General features: G+C 36.5%; 1 protein-coding gene and 1 pseudogene across 10 annotated transcripts in view; both read left to right on the plus strand.

Moving 5' to 3' along the window:
• The window catches only part of LOC121314700 (poly(rC)-binding protein 3-like), a 403,285-nt gene that overhangs the window by 263,162 nt on the left and 121,766 nt on the right, over positions 1-18,357 (plus strand). Inside the window, exon 1 of one of the 10 annotated variants that reach the window (XM_041248228.1) lies at positions 12,422-12,650. The exons of 8 other annotated variants lie outside the window; for them this stretch is intronic. The gene's annotated coding sequence lies outside the window, so the exon portion shown is untranslated. Of the gene's footprint in view, positions 1-12,421; positions 12,651-12,721; positions 12,882-18,357 lie in introns of those variants that run through there. One more of the 10 variants, XM_041248230.1, reaches the window with a different exon arrangement.
• LOC121313959 overlaps positions 1-18,357 on the plus strand; it is a 36,871-nt pseudogene that overhangs the window by 16,318 nt on the left and 2,196 nt on the right.

An 18,357-nucleotide genomic window follows, 5' to 3' on the forward strand; every position in this document is an offset into this window, starting at 1 on the left:
CTCTATAGATTGCACCCCCCCCCCATATACAAAGTGGGCACTTGCCCCTTCTGCTCCATGGGTTAGGCGCCTATGAACTCACCACTTCATCCCTGCACATTTTTTAATAAAGGTAACAATATTATAGTGGCTTCTCTGCATAGTAATAGATCAAAAAAAATCAATAGAATCTAAAATAACATAAGCCCAGTGGGAATTTAGTCTCTTTAAAAGCATTTTTATCATTATTTTTCATAAAACAACATCAATCCATGAAAGAGTTTAATAGCAAAATATAATGCACAAGAACGGAGAATGGATTTTCTTTTGTCTTTCCTTATGAACAACCTTTATTTTTTTTAACATTATATTTATGGCTTCTGGGTTTTCGGCATTAAAAAAAAAAAAAAAAAAAAAAAAAAAAAAAAAAACCTTTTCTGGATAATGAAACAGGTAAACATAAGGTGAATATAAGGCTCTAGTGTTCAGTGGGACAGTTTAGGATAGTTCCGGCTTTTCAACTCACAACCCAATGCATTCTGGTAAGCGTAGTAAGCACTGAACACAGAGCCGTATGGACACCTTAGGTAAACGTCGGTTAAAACAACTTTCCGACCCATGTCCCACAATATGAACTAGTAAAAATCGGTATACATCAACAACTTGAACAGCAATGTAATATTAACAGCACTAACATCAATAAAACAAAACCTTATAGTCCCAGTTTGTGACACTAGTAAAAGGATTTACTCACCTGAAACCATACCAGGCCAAATGAAGGAATCGTATAAAGCAAATGCTGCACTGACAGTCAACTTCATTGAAATGAATTTTGTACATCCAACTTAAACATAAAAACTCCCTTTTCAACAACCGTTTTAAAATTCATAAAGCCTGCTTGGATTGTAGAATGCAGATGTATTTTAACAAGCTGGCAGCAGACATTGAGGATTGTTCTGGACGTTGCAGACAATGCAAGAAGTGTGTGTGTGTGTGTGTGTGTGTGTGTGTGTGTGTGTGTGTGTGTGTGTGTGTGTGTGTGTGTGTGTGTGTGTGTGTGTGTGTGTGTGTGTGTGTGGCAACAACAATCCAGGTACAAACTGACGTGAGAAGCCTTCTCTCCCGCATTCCTTCTCAGCTGGGGATGTTGGGAAACAGAGTTCAAAATGCCCAGCCAGAAAAAGAAAAAAAAAATCTGCCTGATTAAATTGTAAAAAAAATTAAATATGCAATCAATTCTTTAGTTGATTGGGGGTTACGAGAGAAGACTCCATCTTAGTAAAGCCGAAGTTACCAGGCAGGTGCCTTGTTAAAGGCCTCCTAAATTGAATAATGTAATGAAGGATAATGGTAAAATGATAATGGGGGTGGGGGGGTGGGTTATGTGTGGCGTGAGAACAAAAGAAAACCATGAAGTAAAAACCAGAAGTGAGATATTTGGTTTGGAGTCTGGTAAAAGTAGCTGTCCGGTGATTAGTTAGGTTGGTGATAAATGTTTAGTTACAGCTTCAGAGAGGAGTTAGAATTTTTTGTTTTGCTTTATTTTGTTAGGAAAGAAATAAACACACAGGCACTGTCCTGTTTCACTGAAAGCAATTGTGTTAGTGCTTTATTTTCCTACCAGAAGAAGGGGATGGTGAGAGCTAACACCTGGAACAAAGGTCAACTTCATCACAATATATATTAGAGGTTGGCACAGGTAAAAATCAGGAACTGGGTAACCAACGTGAAAAATACCTGGGTACCCAGATCTTGCCATTCCTGATCACTTAATATCTGTCTTGTGAATACATAACAACGGTATCCAAGCAAAGCATTGGGTGGAATTTCTTTACCAAGCAGGAGAATGGAATTTGCAAACTCTGCCAAGGAAATATTTCATTCAAAGGAGGTGTAGTGAATTAGGTATACAATTTATTTAAAAATAAATAAGTCTTCGCCCACCCAGGGATGCCAAAATGTAATGAAATATATACCTTATGCATTCTGCATCATGTAGAACCAGAATTCCCTTGACAATAATCGACAGTCACACAACATGTCAGAAATATAAAATAAAATTTTATTTATGAATAAAAAGGGTGCACTAATCTAGTATTACAGAAAGGAAAGGTGATTGGTTAGAGATATGCGTGAATAGTATGAGGTTCATTGATTTCTTAGTCAAACGATTACAACAACCACAACATTTAGCAAACATGGCTAATATACTAATATTAATTATGGTTAATCCCACAAAGTGTCTACTTTGCATTAGTATTTTCAACACTCGTTTCTCATTGTAGTCATCATATTTCATATCAAAATGTGTGAGAATTAATTCAACTTCCCATTCAGAATGGAATCTATCATTTCACTAACTAATTTATCAACTTAGTTTTACCATGTTAATTTAGTTTAGACGTGATCTACCAAACTAAACAATATGTTATCAATCTCAATTGATTTTATATTCAAATTTAATGGGGCAATGATCAAATTCTTTGCATTTATGAGGCAACTCCTTTGAGGTACATATTTCGACAAACAAAATACATTTCTTGCACACTCTAAAACAGGAAGTTATATCCCTAACAACTTATCTACTAACTTGACAGCATTTGCTACAGTTAATTTCTCAAGTAATACAATGTTTAATATTTGATATGTTAATCTTCTTTGGTGATGAGCACCGCAGCTTCTCCCATCTCTCTCAGTTTGAAGTTCCAACGAAAGAAGGCGATACTTTATTTGAAGTACGCATTGTATTGCAACGGCACACAATAAACAATAGTTCTTTTCAAAGGGAGGCAGGTGTTGATTTTCAATAGTCTTGCAACATTATCTTCAACTTATCAGAAGATTTCCAACTGGAATGAGTTCCGTTGATCAGATGTACTCACAGTAGTTTGTAACAATGTTCTTGTTGTAATTGTTTCATGTGGCTAAGGGACATTCCAGAGGCACAGCTGCTGGCAAGTTGCTTAAGTTCATTTCGTCGTTGATTTCAAGCAGAAAAATATAAACAGAGACAAGCTTTCGGATCTTTGCTGTGTCCTGTTTCCTGGTTCAGTCTCTCGCAGGGCAGAGAGCAGGGCCCTCTTCAGAGATGACTTCAGCCTTCTCAGGATGTGATTTCAGCCAATTTCGTATCTGATTCTGTTCCCATTTCAGAGCAGATTTCATCTTCAGCACATGACTTTTTACAGTCAGCCCCCCCCCCCCCTTCAGATCTTGTTCCAGTCTTTTTTCATTAAACCTTGACCCATTTTGATTGGATCATTGAATTCATGGTTGGGGTTTAACGTCATGCAACGTGCTTAAACACTGGTTAATTAGTTTCTGACCACTCATTGGCAGTTCACTTAAAGTTTCTTTGTCTTGTCAAGTGTGATTGATGCTGTCCCGTCTCCCCCCCTCCTCTCTGCGTTCTTGAGGGTGAAAAACAACTGGTTTATGTCAATGTCCAGAACTGCCTGTTTGCAGAGATCTCAGTTCATGATCACGCAAAGGATTTTTTACGACTCAGCTTCACAAAGCTGCATTTGTCTACTGTGACCAAGAGATGGGGGAAAGAAAAAAGAAAACATTAACTTACATCTTTCTCAAACAAGTTTAAACAGTGTAATTATATCCAGCAATAACCTGATTGTGCTGTCCGCTACAGAGGAAGCACACTTATTTAACATGCTCAACATTATTTTATTTTAATTTATTTATTTATTTTTTTTTTTTTTAAAAAGCCTTCTTATTTTATGTTTTTGGTAAGAAACTATTTTGTACAATAACTGTAGATAAAGCATTCCGTATTGGAAGCCACTCGGTTATTATTAATGGATCACAGAGTTATCTGACATAATCCAACAGGATATTTTTATGTTGGTTTTTTTCTGATTCGATTCCTGAGAAGAATAGTGGCTGCAGTTATTATTGAGGTGTGCTTGCCGCTTCCTGTGTGTTATTGTTTATTGTAAAACATTGCTATCCTGTCAGTTAAAAAAAGGCTTAATCATGCAAAGCTTGTTTTAACATTGTCTTTATTATGCCAGCTAGAGATCTGTGCTTACATCTGTATTGTCATATTTTCTACATTTTCTTTAAATTCTCAAATTAAGAAATTGAAACCCGGGTAGTAAAAAGAGACCCGGGTAGCATCGGGTAATTTAAAACCCAACGGGTATACAGGTTTTCAACAGGATGAGGCAGCCCAATGCACAGGCACTTGCACATGCACAGGCAGGGACTTTGCACAAACACGGTAGCACCTTCAGCACCAGACTTGCAAAACTTGCACGAGCTGTGACAGACCTGGTATATTTTCTTAGTGGCTTGCCGCTATTCTAGTAAAGAGACGACAGACCCTCTTCTTTCCCTCATTTGTTTCCCCCAATTATAAGCTCGAACTGACCTCCATCCATCTGTTGTGAAATTTCTGTCCTTCTCCTCCTGTGCTTTTCTCTTTCGTGAGTCACTGGGTCACCTCACCTGACTCTGGTTGACCTGAGGTCCCATTTCATAGGAGGGTAACTCCTTTCAGGCTCAAAGGCGAGATCCTGGGCCACACCTATCCTGTCATTCCCTTCAATAAATATTCCAATGTTTAATCAGGCTGTTGCTACACTTATTGAACTATTTGTGCAATACCTTATTCATACCGCAGGGGTCAGGCTTGTACCAGTTTGTGCCAACTACAATATTCTGGTCTAAACAGATTGTAAGAAATTAGGATTATTCATTTTAAGTGTACACACACATTAGAGAAACAGAAATTAACAATTGTTATTCTTTATTTAATGGGTTGGTGAAATGTTTGTGATTGCATGTAGAGCACTAGAATTGAAGTGTATTCTATGTCATATATATGGAAACAAACTATTGGTCAAATTTCACAATCTTCACTCAAAAGAAATAACCTAAAAAACACAGACACTATAGGCATGTTTAAGTAATACATTAAAAAGTACAGAAAATATTGTCAGCCTTAGCTACCCTCTTTTGTAAAATAGGCAACATTAAAAAATATGTAATATTTTGTATTGTCATTCAACATTTCGTTTTACCAACAGCTTGAATGACACAAGCATTTCCTGACAATAATCCTGTTTATCAGCCGTAGCTGACAAGCAAAATCATGATTTCTCTTCTAGCTAGTGCTTTCTCTTTCAGCACACAAATCTGGTTTGAGAAAGAGTGTGTGTGTGTGTGTGTGTGTGTGTGTGTGTGTGTGTGTGTGTGTGTGTGTGTGTGTGTGTGTGTGTGTGTGTGTGTGTGTGTGTGTGTGTGTGTGTGTGTGTGTGTGTGTGTGTGTGTGTGTGTGTGATGGTGAATGTTAGGAAAAGAACAAATGCAATTTAATTAAATTAACTTCATTGACCCACTGGAGCTGTTATTTATTAATACATTTCCCAGAAGTGTGCTGCAAGTAAGTGTAATGAAACGCTATGCAGGATTCCACTCCCTTCCCCTCTTGGAGATATTGTACATATTTTAAACCATTCCAAACAGCAGTATCAGGGTAGCCAATCGCGGAGCTGGCTGGCTTTGGATGGCATTCCGTCCCACATTAAACCCAGACCAAGAATGAGGTGCATGGTTTGTTAGTGAGCTGTGCATGTGAGGTATGCAAATCGTAGTAAAAGATATACACACTCCCACAAATGCATACACATGGTGAGCTGTATTGCCAGGGAAGGACCTTTCAGACCTGCCTCATTCTTCTCTGCCAAGCTTGACAGATGCCTTGCGTGTGAGTTTCTGGAATAGTAAGTATATCCTAAGGTACTGTGAGTAAAGGCCTTCATACAATATTCATGACCACGAGTTTTTTTTTTTTTTTCTTCTGCTCTTAAATATACTATGACCACCGAGAAAGGTCTACAAAACCATTCAATATTGTAGTTTTTTTTTTTTTTTTTTTTATTATTATTATTATTATTATTGATGATACTGGTTGCTACTTTTCAATTTCCTGTGAGGGTAATAAATATGATATTGTTTAACCCTGTATGCTATAAATAACAATACTTAAGTACAGTATTGCCTTGTGCCACACTATTCTTTTTTTTTTTTTGGTTCTGAAAGAATAGGAACTGTTGAGTTTGTTGCATGCTGTGCCAGTGTAGGTTGACAGTGTTTTATAATTTGTTGATGACTTTAGGAAAGCAATCTAGTAGATTTGCCGCTGAACCTATACAGAGTTTATACTTCCTTCAAAAAAAAAAAAAAACACCATCTTCTCTCCTCAACATGCCATTGTTCCTGTTTCCTCAGTAGACTGTGTGCGTCATTGCCCCACTAGAGGGCAGATTCACGTGAAGTTTTCCTTGCTCTCAGATTAACAGATTACCAGTTCCACTGCACTGAGCCTTATTTTTGTTCTCCTTGCTTGAGATACACATCTGAATACTTGTTTGTCAAGCACGTTTTTCCCCAGTGCATATTGTGCACCATTTTCCTGAAAATGAAAGAACAAAAACAAACCACCTGCTCAAATTACAGAACTGGTAAAAAAAAAAAAAAAAAAAAAAACATTAAAACATTTCAGAGTCCTGGCATTAATCCTGCCCGATTGTTTGTTTCTGGCTCTGAGGGTGCAAATTTTGTTTAGAAGAAAAAATAAAAATAGAGGTTTCATTGCATTTTTATTACCCATGCATGTCATCAGGAATAGGTGCTTATTTTGTATATCTAGTTTAAGTTCCATATAGAGCATAAACTAGCAAAAACAAAACAAAAAAACCCTAATAAAACAGTATACAGTATATTATTTTAAAATGTTTGGCCACTTCATTAGGACTCATGTCAAAACTGCCTAGAACCAAATCTTTAACTTCAGTAACGCGAGTGAAATTGCATTTTTATCACTAAACTACAAAGAAAAGAAGCCCAATACATAATAATTGACTTCCATAAAATAAAGGATCAAGGTGCTCTGAACTGCAAGCAATTGTAGTGAACTTCCACAGCAACTCTCCTAGTTTTAAAAAAACGCAATATGCCAGTAGCAGTAGCCAGGCTTCAAAATCCACAGAACTGTGAAAGTTTTTTATTTAAACCATTAATTAGTGTAATCTGCACTTCAACCTTTCTAATGACCTGACTTAACAGTCTGCCACTGACATTTCAGCAGTGTGTGCAATTTGCCACAGTGTGCCTGCAGCATCATATAACACTGGTCACCGGCACTCAGGGATTGTGCTAACGAGCCCAAGCCCACACAAAGCTGCAAGGGCTCTGATCACATGTTTAGCCTCTGTGTTGCCATGACTCACTTATTAAAAGGGCACAACTTTAAAAAACAAAACAAAACAAAAATAAAAAAAAAAACAGAACTGTATTTAAGGGATAGCTACAGGGTGCATTGAGTATACAAGGAGATAACAGTGTTCTGTGTACAAAATCACAGACAGCAGGACTGTTGTCTCCAAGTGTACCACAATTGTATGACAACCGTTTAGTGTTTTCTTTTTTAAGGCCTTGTAATTTTATTTTATTTTTTTTAAAGTCAGATATGTGCTGCTTTCGTTCTGTGTCTTACTTTTACCAATTGTAGCTTTGTGTGAATCCATTGTGATGTTTGTTTGTCCAAAAATATTATCACAAGATAACAGGATTTTGAATTCCACATAAATGGCTTCAAGATTCCACTAATTTAATATAACAGTTATTATGTAGGTCACAGATGTGCAGTTTTTAACAAATCCCATGTTATGGCAAGTGTTGCCATTTTAAATGGTTCGACACCAGGTTAAAGAAACTGTTTGTAAGCATTTTGGCAATTTTACACTTCCTTGGTTATTTCACCCAAAGAGTAAAATTGTCTCCACTGCTTTAATGACGGTAGCTCGCAGACATCTGTTGTAGAGAAAATAATTGTGCATGTTAGTATCTTCTGTGTATTTCTGCATGTAAAATGAGCAGTACAAACTTGCAAATAAGGCTTTAAATGTCTTTTTGTTGTTTTATCAGTTTGTTCGGTTCCTTAGGGGTTAGGTTTAGCATCAATCTTATAGGCATTTGCAATAGGATAGCTTGCGGGTGACGTCAGACCAGGTAATGCATGACACAGTATGGTGAGTTAATGTGCTGGTGAGCAGATTTGTTATAAAGTAAATAATTAAACAAAACAAACACTACAAAAACACAATGGCACAATGGCCAAAATAGACAAACAAACAAAACAGTGGACAATCCCCAAACATGTATCGTGCTGGTCCTTCCAGCATGAGTAGCAGTAGTTATATTCTATTAGATCTCTCTCTCTCTCTCTCTCTCTCTCTCTCTCTCTCTCTCTCTCTCTCTCTCTCTCTCTCTCTCTCTCCCCATTGCAAACACCCAATCCCGAATGAGAAAACAGTGACTCTTTATTTACAGCTGTGCCGGGACTCAATTGCTAATCATTCAATCTGGCCCTGGCACAGTCTGCATGTGAACTAATTGTGACTTCCCTGTGCCACACACCAACATACATACACTATACACATACACATACACATTCACTATACACACTATACAAAATAACCCACAATACACCCAAAACAATGGGTTGAAGTTTAAAATCCTATCACTGCGTGGAAATCAAAACCCAAGCTTTTGGGTGCACATGAAATTTTCATCTAAAGAGCATCAGCTCTGCATTTACTCAAACAGGGATGTTAAATCATTCAGATATCCTTGGCCTGAGATCACCGGCTTTTGAAAGATGCTCAGTTCAATTAATATCAACTTATTACTGGAGTTTGAACCACGGGCACCTACATAGGGATTTGAAGTCAGCAGCTGTAGCGCCAATACTTAAAGATTTCTTACTAATATTTTTACTATCCACTTACATTAGGTTTGTAATCATTCTGAGTGGTTCTTGTTGCAATTATTCAAATATTGGATTTGTGTTTAGGCATCTGAGTTTAGGTGCTACTCTTCAGTTCTTGTTGCCTGCTTAGACACAAGTAACATAGGGTAGATTAATAAGCACACCATCTAGAACAGATGTTCTCAAACTTTTTGGACAGCGCTCCCCTTCCTTCCTCCTCTACCCATATGTACACACTATACCAGTAAAATAAAAAACCAACATGCCAATGGCTTCTGTATGTCACTGTTGCTGTTTTTCTTTCTGTTGTATGAACCAATCACCGATCCATCATATTAAGAGTAAACTTAACACTGCAAATAATAGTTTACTGATTGTGTCTAAAGCCTAATGTGCACACCACATAGTAAACCGATAAACAACACACATCACCAGAAGGGAGCGGACTTCTTCCAGTAATACGCAAGCTTAAATAAAAGGCACCAGTCAGATGTAGTGTGGCCCCCAGTTTTAGAACCACTGATCTAGATCACTACTAAAGGAAAATGTTTGCACCCCAGTGTGGAGGGTATTACCACTGTTATACTTTACCTTGTCCACAGTTATACATCATTTTTAGACTGTTTTTTTTTAATCTGTACCCCTTCTGTCTGGAGGTTTCAGCTCAAGTACCACTTTACAATTATTGCTCTACTGAATGGTATCGCAGTTTCAATGACAGGTATTAAATTAATTTCTACCCATTTACATATATAATTTATGTCACAACAGCTTGGTTTAGGAAAGACTACCAAACATTTATTTTTAAAACTTCTAATTAAGTCTTTGGATGCACCGAATATGAAGGATATCTCTTCGGAAAAATACATATTCGCTTTCAACAAAGTTATTATACATAATCAAAAATAGCCTGCACTGTCAATGTTTATCACATTACCATTTACTTCTCACCTCAGCATAATTGTGTGCCAACAAAAAAACAAAGGGACTCTATAACTTTCTGTGGCTTGGCACTTTCTCTAGACTGTTTTGTGTTTTCTTCCATCGTTATTGTTTTGCAAGTAGAAATGTATACATTTTTGACCCGAGAAAACGATACCGAGGATAATCTGGATGGACAGTATACCAAACATCAAAACATATCCAACCAGCCGCTATTGGTGTTACTAAAATGCAGCCGAGCTTAATAAGTATGAGTATTGTGATCATTATTTATGTTTACTGGAGCATTAAAGATTGGTCTTCACCGATTAGCATTCAATTAATACAATGAGTTGAAAAGTTCATGAGCAGCACAGACAGCACTTCATTGATAAAGAATCACCAGACTCACGCTTCACCCGTACAAATCCGCCCAATCAAAATCATGCATGCGTACAGATGGATGATCATTTTGAAACTGTGGTTGGACTGTAATCTTTGAGCTGCAAAACAACAATGAATTTCAAGACCATTCTTTTCTTTTACTTTCAGTTTTATTTTAGCATTTCTGAGTCATCCTTGGTACCCCCTATGACCCTTAGAGTTACCCCCAGGGGTATCCATATCACCAGTTGAAAACCCCTGGTTTAGATAATTAAAACAGGCCCAACAGTGTGTTCTTTTGTAGCTTATGTCTGTTGTTATTCATAGTGGTTCACCATCATCCTATTTGCTTGCACATCTAATGCTCATGGAAGCCACACACTGTTTAGTTTGGGGTTGTGTAAATAAGAACAAGCTTTCTTGAATAAAAGTGCTGTAAATGTAAAAGAAGCTTAACAGTTAATCTATGTTTTTCTTTAAATACAGTCAAAGGCTTAACTTGTAACCTTGTGCAGAACTATTGAAGAGCCATCTCCCCCACCCCTGTTGTTTGAACTGAACAGCCCTTTATCTTGCTTGTTACTCCCCACCCACCAACACACAGACACACGCACACAACTGAGGATCCAAACAGATCAGAGCGCATGGTTTGGGGAAGAGTGACATGTGGTTCATGGACCCCATAATTAGTTCCCCTTCCTCGCTCTGAGCTGTAATTAAATCTGTCACGTCTGCTCCACTGATTCATTTTATTGTCATTTAATTGCTCGACTGAATGCTTTATTTTGAAATGGCAACATTTTACACATACAAATAACGTATAATTCTATTTTTTTGTGGACTTATGTGTGTATCTTGGGCAAGGATGTGTAAAACGAACATGTGTAGCAGCTTGATTTGAGATGGTCAGTTAGTTAGTTTTCTTAACACTGTAAATCCCTCAGTTTTTTAATTTAAATTGACTGACAGATTTATTTATGTGTTTGTTCAAATTAGTTTTGTTGTTTCTGCCATGCTTCCTCAGATCATCTGTCATAGTTGCAATATTTTTTTCACACTGATTGCAATGCAAGTCAGAATTACAAACATTTCTTTTTTTTTTTCAAAATCATATTTTAGTTTTGTGTAAAGCACAAAGACGCAGCATTTACATTTGTAAATGTTATCTAAATGTATTAGCATTCATGTAGAATGCACTAAAAATATAAATATACAATTACTGTACTGCCTCTAAAACATTTACAATTGTTATTGATGGTTCAACAAAATGCAGTGTATTTCTAATTGTGTATTAGTTAACAATAAATAGATATTTTTTAAAGAACATTTAGATTAATTACAGTTTATGAAAACTTTTCCCAACATCCTTTAAAACAGTCCTTCAGTGTTAATGAATAGTTCCCATATAGATTACATTTGCATGTGCCTGTACTGTAGTTAGCTGGTGTGTTTGTTAATGCAGCAATTATTTGTATTTTGTGTTTCCCTACATACAGAGGTTTGATACAAGTGTGATGAAGTGAAACAATAAGTAATTATGATAGATGTCCTTCAAGTGTTTTCTAATTCCACATATATTAAAACACTTTTCCTTGCTCCTACTTTGTACTTGGTATAAAAGTTTTTGCATATTAAAACATTGGTAATAAAAACTGTTTTAACCTCATGAGACAGTAAATGTGGACATAGTAATACTTATATTGAAATATACTTGTTCTTTTAATACAGCGTTACAATCTGAAGCACCTTTTCTAAATTAGATTTTTATTATCAACACAACAGAGTACATACAGTTCTGTGCACTACATTTAATTGTATGTGCTATAGGATGTTCTTAATATTAATAAACAAACTACTGATACATGTTGACGTTCTGGGTTGGGAATTCACACTACAATTTTAAGTGTGGGTGTAACTGTAATATTTTAGATAGATATAATATCATGTATTTATTGTAAGCCTCAGTACAGTACAGTATATACAATATTCAGTACAGTGTTCAATGGTGTGTTTACTGCATGTGTTTGCACATATCTGTCTTAGTAATTGTTAGTAACACTGCAATTCTTCAACAGTGATAGTAAGTGCTGCCTATTAATCCCAAATACGATGTCGACATTTGGGCTCCCAAACTTTTTTTTTTCCCTGCCATGTTGTTTCCAATGTCACAGCAGGGCTTTTGTGCCCCTATTTTATGACAGCTCTCGGTCACTGTCAAGCAAAGCGAAGGCGATTGCTGCTGCCCTGCCCTCTGGCCCTTGTCCTAAGCAGATTTTTGGGCAGAAGCTCCTCTCATGTGTCACTAATTGAAACGATTGGTGGAGGGGGCTGTGAGCTCACTTTGCCTGATTCAGGCTTATCTGCCAAGGGCTAAGCTAGGGAGGGGAAAAAAAAGAAGCAAAGCTTGCCTCATTCCAGCAGGGCTTAGGGCTTCTGGCCATCTGTCCACACATAGGAATCAACTGACAAGTAGGGGGACCACACTGAACAAGAACTGTGCAGAGAACAAATAGTACAACACAGACAACGCAGAACTACTTACAGTGGGAGCTGAAGCAGCACAGCAGCTCAGCAGGTCAGTACTACTATAGCGGCTTCTTGACACTTTTCTTGTTTTTAAAAAAATCAATACAGGGTGAAGACATGCCTGTTCAGCAGTGGCATTGAATGTACTATAAGTACCCTAAAGCTTCCGGAGTCTGCTTAGAACACAACTCCAGAAACACTCGTGCTGCATCTTTTGTCATCTTAAGGGAATAAACAATGTTCCTGATTTGTTCTGAGCACTTACGAGAGGCCACTGACAGTAAGTGGCCAAGGATTTTGTATTTATTTATTTATAGTCATGTACTGTGTTTTAGTGTATTAGTAAATTAAGATATATGCCACTTTCCATTTGATACTGCAGCTGTTTTAAGAGTTTGAGAGGAATAGATTATTTACTTTAGGTGTACCAAGGAGTAACAGATAAGTGCTTTGGTAAATTTTGGGGACTATCATGTTTTTTACTTGCTATAATAGTTCTCTGTGCAGTGCTGTAGTCGTTCTTCTTTCAATGCAGGAAAGCATTTCTGCTGTGTTGTTAAGCATGTTGCAAACTCTTTTTTTTGTGTCAAAATAACAAATAATAGGAAAAAGTGAAATGCAGGTGTAGCGAACACAGTTGCAGGTTGTATTGTATTGTACTGGTTTCCCCTAAGCTGCTGTGGAATCCATTCAGTTTACAAGGGGAGGGAGGTACTAAGCTGAAAATTGTATGAAAGCACAATATGTTCTTTAGGTTATCCAGACCTTTTCCTCTGAATAGTATTTACCGATTATTCTTTTCAGGAAGAGCAATACTGCTCATCATCAGTGTCTTATTATAGTGCACTTATAGAACTGGAAGTATATTTGTGTAATTAATAAGGTTTTAGATATATTAATACAAGGGAATATTTCTCCATTAGTTCTAACTGCTGACTTCCTGTCACACACTGGGCTTACTGTTCTTCAGATAGATTTACATTGGGTGTGCTCGCAACAGTATTCATCTGGATCTATTGAGACTGAATTTGTAGAAGTCAAAGTGCTGACAAAGTATGTCTTTATTCCATGTTGGCCTTCAAATCTGAGAGGCCTATGTTGTTATTTTGCTTCAATGTCATTTTATTTAGGCCAACTGGTTGCACTTGACCTAATGTAATATTCTGTGCATATTTTCGCTCATGTGTTTACGTGCTATGGTAAAGTTGTAGGACAATTTTAATGTTTATGAAGCATATGTCATAATGTAATCCCCCCTTGACAAAAACAGAGGCAAAAGGTTTATTTTTAGGACAATTTTCACAACATTTTTTTGGTCACAACTATAGACAGTTTCACTAGTCTGCTAGCACTTGGCTATTATTGCTGGAAATACATTCCTGTATTGGTATCTAAATTAAACTATGGTAACATTTAGAATTACACACCTGACACATTTGTTTCTGTAGTCTTTCTAGTTGAGTTTTTTCAATACTTTTCAATAAAATCTAGTCATTTTGTTTACTCAGGCTTGGTTTTGTAATGTAATGTTTTATTGTGGGCATGTGTGAAGCAGTATGTGAATATAAATTATTGAATGTGTATGCCTAATTGAATGGGTATATATTATTGAATTAGATGCACATTTTGCAGTGGTAAAGATATTTATGGACCTCCAGGAAGGACTTTCAAATTTAAAAAAAATCTACGGTATTAGAACACCTGTGGTGTTTACAGACAAGAAAAAAGGAATCCGTTTTAATAGTAAGCTAAATATTTTCAATTTAAATAATGACCATTGTGTTAACATGGACCTAGATGTGCTTTCAAGAGGAAAATGACACTGGTTATTTAATAAATGAATCATTATGTAGAAGTAATATAATCTCCTCATTTTAACAATGAACATGACATATAAAAATGATAACACATGGTTTACATTATTAATTGCATGCCTTCTACAAAAATTACACAAGCAGTTTAGGTAAATAAATGTTGTTATTGTATGTATTTCCATAATTTGATTATCTCCACAAATCCCAGAACTGCATGTTAAACATATGTAGCAAATTTTAGAAAATAGCAAGTACAGTGTTACTAAAATGCAGTTTTTGTGTTTTGAAGATGTCACGAATATAAGATATTAATCTAGATATTAATCACTTCATTTCATGTGAAGTGTAAAACCCTTAGAAAAGTGTACCATGTTCATTTTGTATTTAACTATGCTTCCCCCATTCTTACACTGTACATTATTATGCTGTTCTATGGGTAACCATGTTTTTTTACTCTGCTTTACCATAGTTCCAAATAATTTCCCATGCTTGCCTGCACTTTACCATGGTTTCACTATGCTTGTATCACTATTTATTAGGGAAGTGCTGCTGAGAATATCATGTCACTCACTACAGTGCTTGCTGCACACATGAGTTATGACTTTCCAAACAGTGTTGGATTCAAACAGCTCAAAATGCATGTTGAGAAAATAAACATTTCTTTCTTCTCTTCTACGGCAGTTCTTCACTTTTTTTGTTTTACTGTACCTGGATTTTTAAACCCCAAGTGGGTATTGATATATAAGGGAGGAAATAAATAGGCTGCAAGGGTTTAGTATTAAGTAACAAATCCTGGCCTACAGGATTTAGCTGAGGTGATGAGGTTTGTTCAGTGCATTTACTTAATGAACTGGACCAGGAGAATGGCCTTCTGCCAGGTAGTACATCATGCCTTAATTCTCCCTGATTGATATGTGTTTCTCAGAACAAAATGAGCTGAGTGGGGAGGATTTCAATTAAAAACACCAACAGAAGGCCAGACACTGCATCACATAGAGACATTTGTATTGGCTTTTGTGGTTGCTTTATGATGGGATTTAAAAGTAGGATAATGCTAACCATTAATTCATTCATTAATTTGCCTCTTTTGTGTGTGTGAAATCACATTTGCTTGCCCCTGTCTTCTATTTCAACCACTATTTTCAAACACAAATGACCAAAAATGAGGTATGTGTGCCTTTTACTGATTTACACATTTCAATACGGTTGTATGGTTCTAGTTTTCCTTGTCATGGTATTTTGGTTAAAAGAAGGAAACAAGTAGTGTGCAACTGGCTTTGGATTTAATGGTACCCTTTTTTGCAACTGGCACCTTTCAATATCGAGGTGAAAAGTGGGTATTTGAGTTGCATGTAAATAATATAGTATACAATAGCTTTCTCCACAGTGGATTGATGTAGTTTGTATATGATGGTCCTAGCTTGACCCTAGCCTATGACACTAGGATACCAATCTACCTAATACTTGTTCTATCATGTGCTATATTATTATCCACTGCAGGGCATGAAGTCCCGGTGTTGAGGATATGTTGGAGGCAGCTGTATAAATGCATGTCTAACTTTAAATCTTTTCTTATATCTGCAAAACCATTTATCAAATTGGTATGAAAGTTGGTACTGACATGTTTTAGCTTCCCCATGTGTTGCTACAACCGTTTAAATAACATACCTCTAGTTTTTCTTTTCATTGCTAACATTCTGACAAATTTTTTACACTTAGAACTTTAAAGTCTGTTTCAAAGCTCTTTTCAAAATGTTCACCCTAGTGCAGGGGTCGGCAAGCCTGGTCCTGGAGTGCTACAATCCTGCAGGTTTTATAGGTATCCCTTAATCGTCAATAGCTAAATACCTGAAACACATGGTAATTCGGACCAATTAAGTCAACCGTTAAATTAATTAATTTATTAAAGGGCTTGGGTAAATCAAAAACCTGAAGTGTCTGTGGCACTCCAGGACCTGGGTTGCCAACCCCTACACTAGGGTGAACATTTTGAAAAGAGCTTTGAAACATACTTTAAAGCTATAAGTGTAAAAAGTTGTCAGGATCTCAGCAATTAAAAGAAAAAGTACAGGTATGTTATTTATAGGATTATTGCCCACAATTCTCAAACAGGTAACACAGCAGTAACAGTCCATGATGTGATGCGGAACAGAAACGTCAGAGCACTTACTGTTATGTTTTGGGTTTTTTTAATCGCTCTTCCTGAAGTGAATTAGAGCAGTGTTTTTCAACCCACTGTGTCTGCTGGTTTTCATTCCAACTGAGCTCTCAATTACTTAACTAGACCCTTAATTGAAAAGATAATTTGCTTAATTAGACCTTTTTAATTATTTTCGGCTCTTAAACAGTTGCAAAGTTAAAGTCACTTATAAAATATTATAGCAAACTTGAAATCTGCAACTGTTCTAAGAGCTGAAAACAATTAAAAAAGGTTTAACTTTAGGGTCTAGTTAAGTAACCGGAGTTGAAAACCATTGATTTAGAGGACAGATCACAAACCTCAGTGCAATAAAGTGGACATTTTGAAAACAGCTTTGAAACAAACCTATAACGTTGTATTTTTCAAAACCCTGTTACTTTTATTTAACAGTAATAGATTCCAATATATAAGGGTGTCTGTCTGTCTGTAGATCTGCCCATCTGTATATTACTACTACTATTTTTACGTCTCTTGAGAACACAAGAGTTATTCCACATCCTGTAAATCATTTGTTTTAAAATAAACCTGTAGGTCTTAAATACTTGTTATCCAATTTTTATTAAACTATTAATTGACATCTTATACTGTACTATTTTGAATTTCCAGCTGTGTTGGGGAATGTATTTATGTTACTGATATTCATATTTCTAATAAGTGTAGTGTAAGAAGAAGATCAATGAAAGTAAGTAGTGTCAAAGTCCCTGAATGAAAAAAACGAAGGAAATTTGCAAGGACCAGTGATCAGAAGATCTGCTTTGACTAGTGTTAGTGGAGATGTCTCATTTCCAAGGACATCAAGAAACTACTGGGGTGTGATAGATGTAAGATGTTTACACCCTCTGAAGGAATTGAACCCGTGACCTTGTGATGACCCAGAGAGGAGTCTGCCCTGGGTTCTCTACCATACACAATAGAGGGTTAACCCCAGACCAACCTCCACCCCAGAATTTTGAATCTTGGATGAATGTAGCATGTACATTTTTTTAATGTGAGCCTCTACTACTAGTTTTTAATTGAGATACATTATATTTCCTGGAGTATTTAAAAAAAAAAAGATTAATTTTATAGCTAAATAAATATTAGGCCTATTACGTGGTTATCTTTCCTAATGTATTTACTTTTTTCTGTGAGAGCAGCTGCCGCTTTCTCCAGAAGATGAGATGCGTCAGCATTGCTTCAGCCCCACTCCGGCAGTCGAACCTGGGGCGAGCCCATTCCCTCTTCCCCTCGCCCGACACACTCTCCTTCTCGCACTTGGTTTGCTTGTCTGTCGCTTCGAACTGAACTCCCTACCGCCGTTTAGCCAGGCTATTTATAGTTTAAACACTGATAATTAAATTGATCCACGAGTGGGAAACTTATCTTTTTTTTGTTAAATGTAGTGTTGAATACATGATGCTTTATGCATGGTTAATTCACGGAAAGTTCAATTTTTGCCTTCACTATAAGTGCATTATAGAGAGGGATTAGTTTTAGTTTGTATTTTAGTCAGATGTGTATTATTATTGCACTCTCCACCCCCTTCACCCATTATAACACTCTTCGTTTGTAACGCTCATGTTGTGTGTCCCTTGACCCGCGTTATAGCGACGGAGCATGGTATATACAATTGGATACATAGAGGCTATTGTTTGTTAAAAAAAAGAAAAAAGAAAGCATTATTCAGCTAGGTCTCAAAACATACAAAAAGAAAAAAAAAAGGCTTTACTCTAGGACTGGAGAGTCACATCGCTGAGCCACAG

This window comes from Polyodon spathula, chromosome 4 (assembly GCF_017654505.1).
Source record: "Polyodon spathula isolate WHYD16114869_AA chromosome 4, ASM1765450v1, whole genome shotgun sequence".
In the NCBI taxonomy this organism is placed as follows: Eukaryota; Metazoa; Chordata; class Actinopteri; order Acipenseriformes; family Polyodontidae; genus Polyodon; species Polyodon spathula.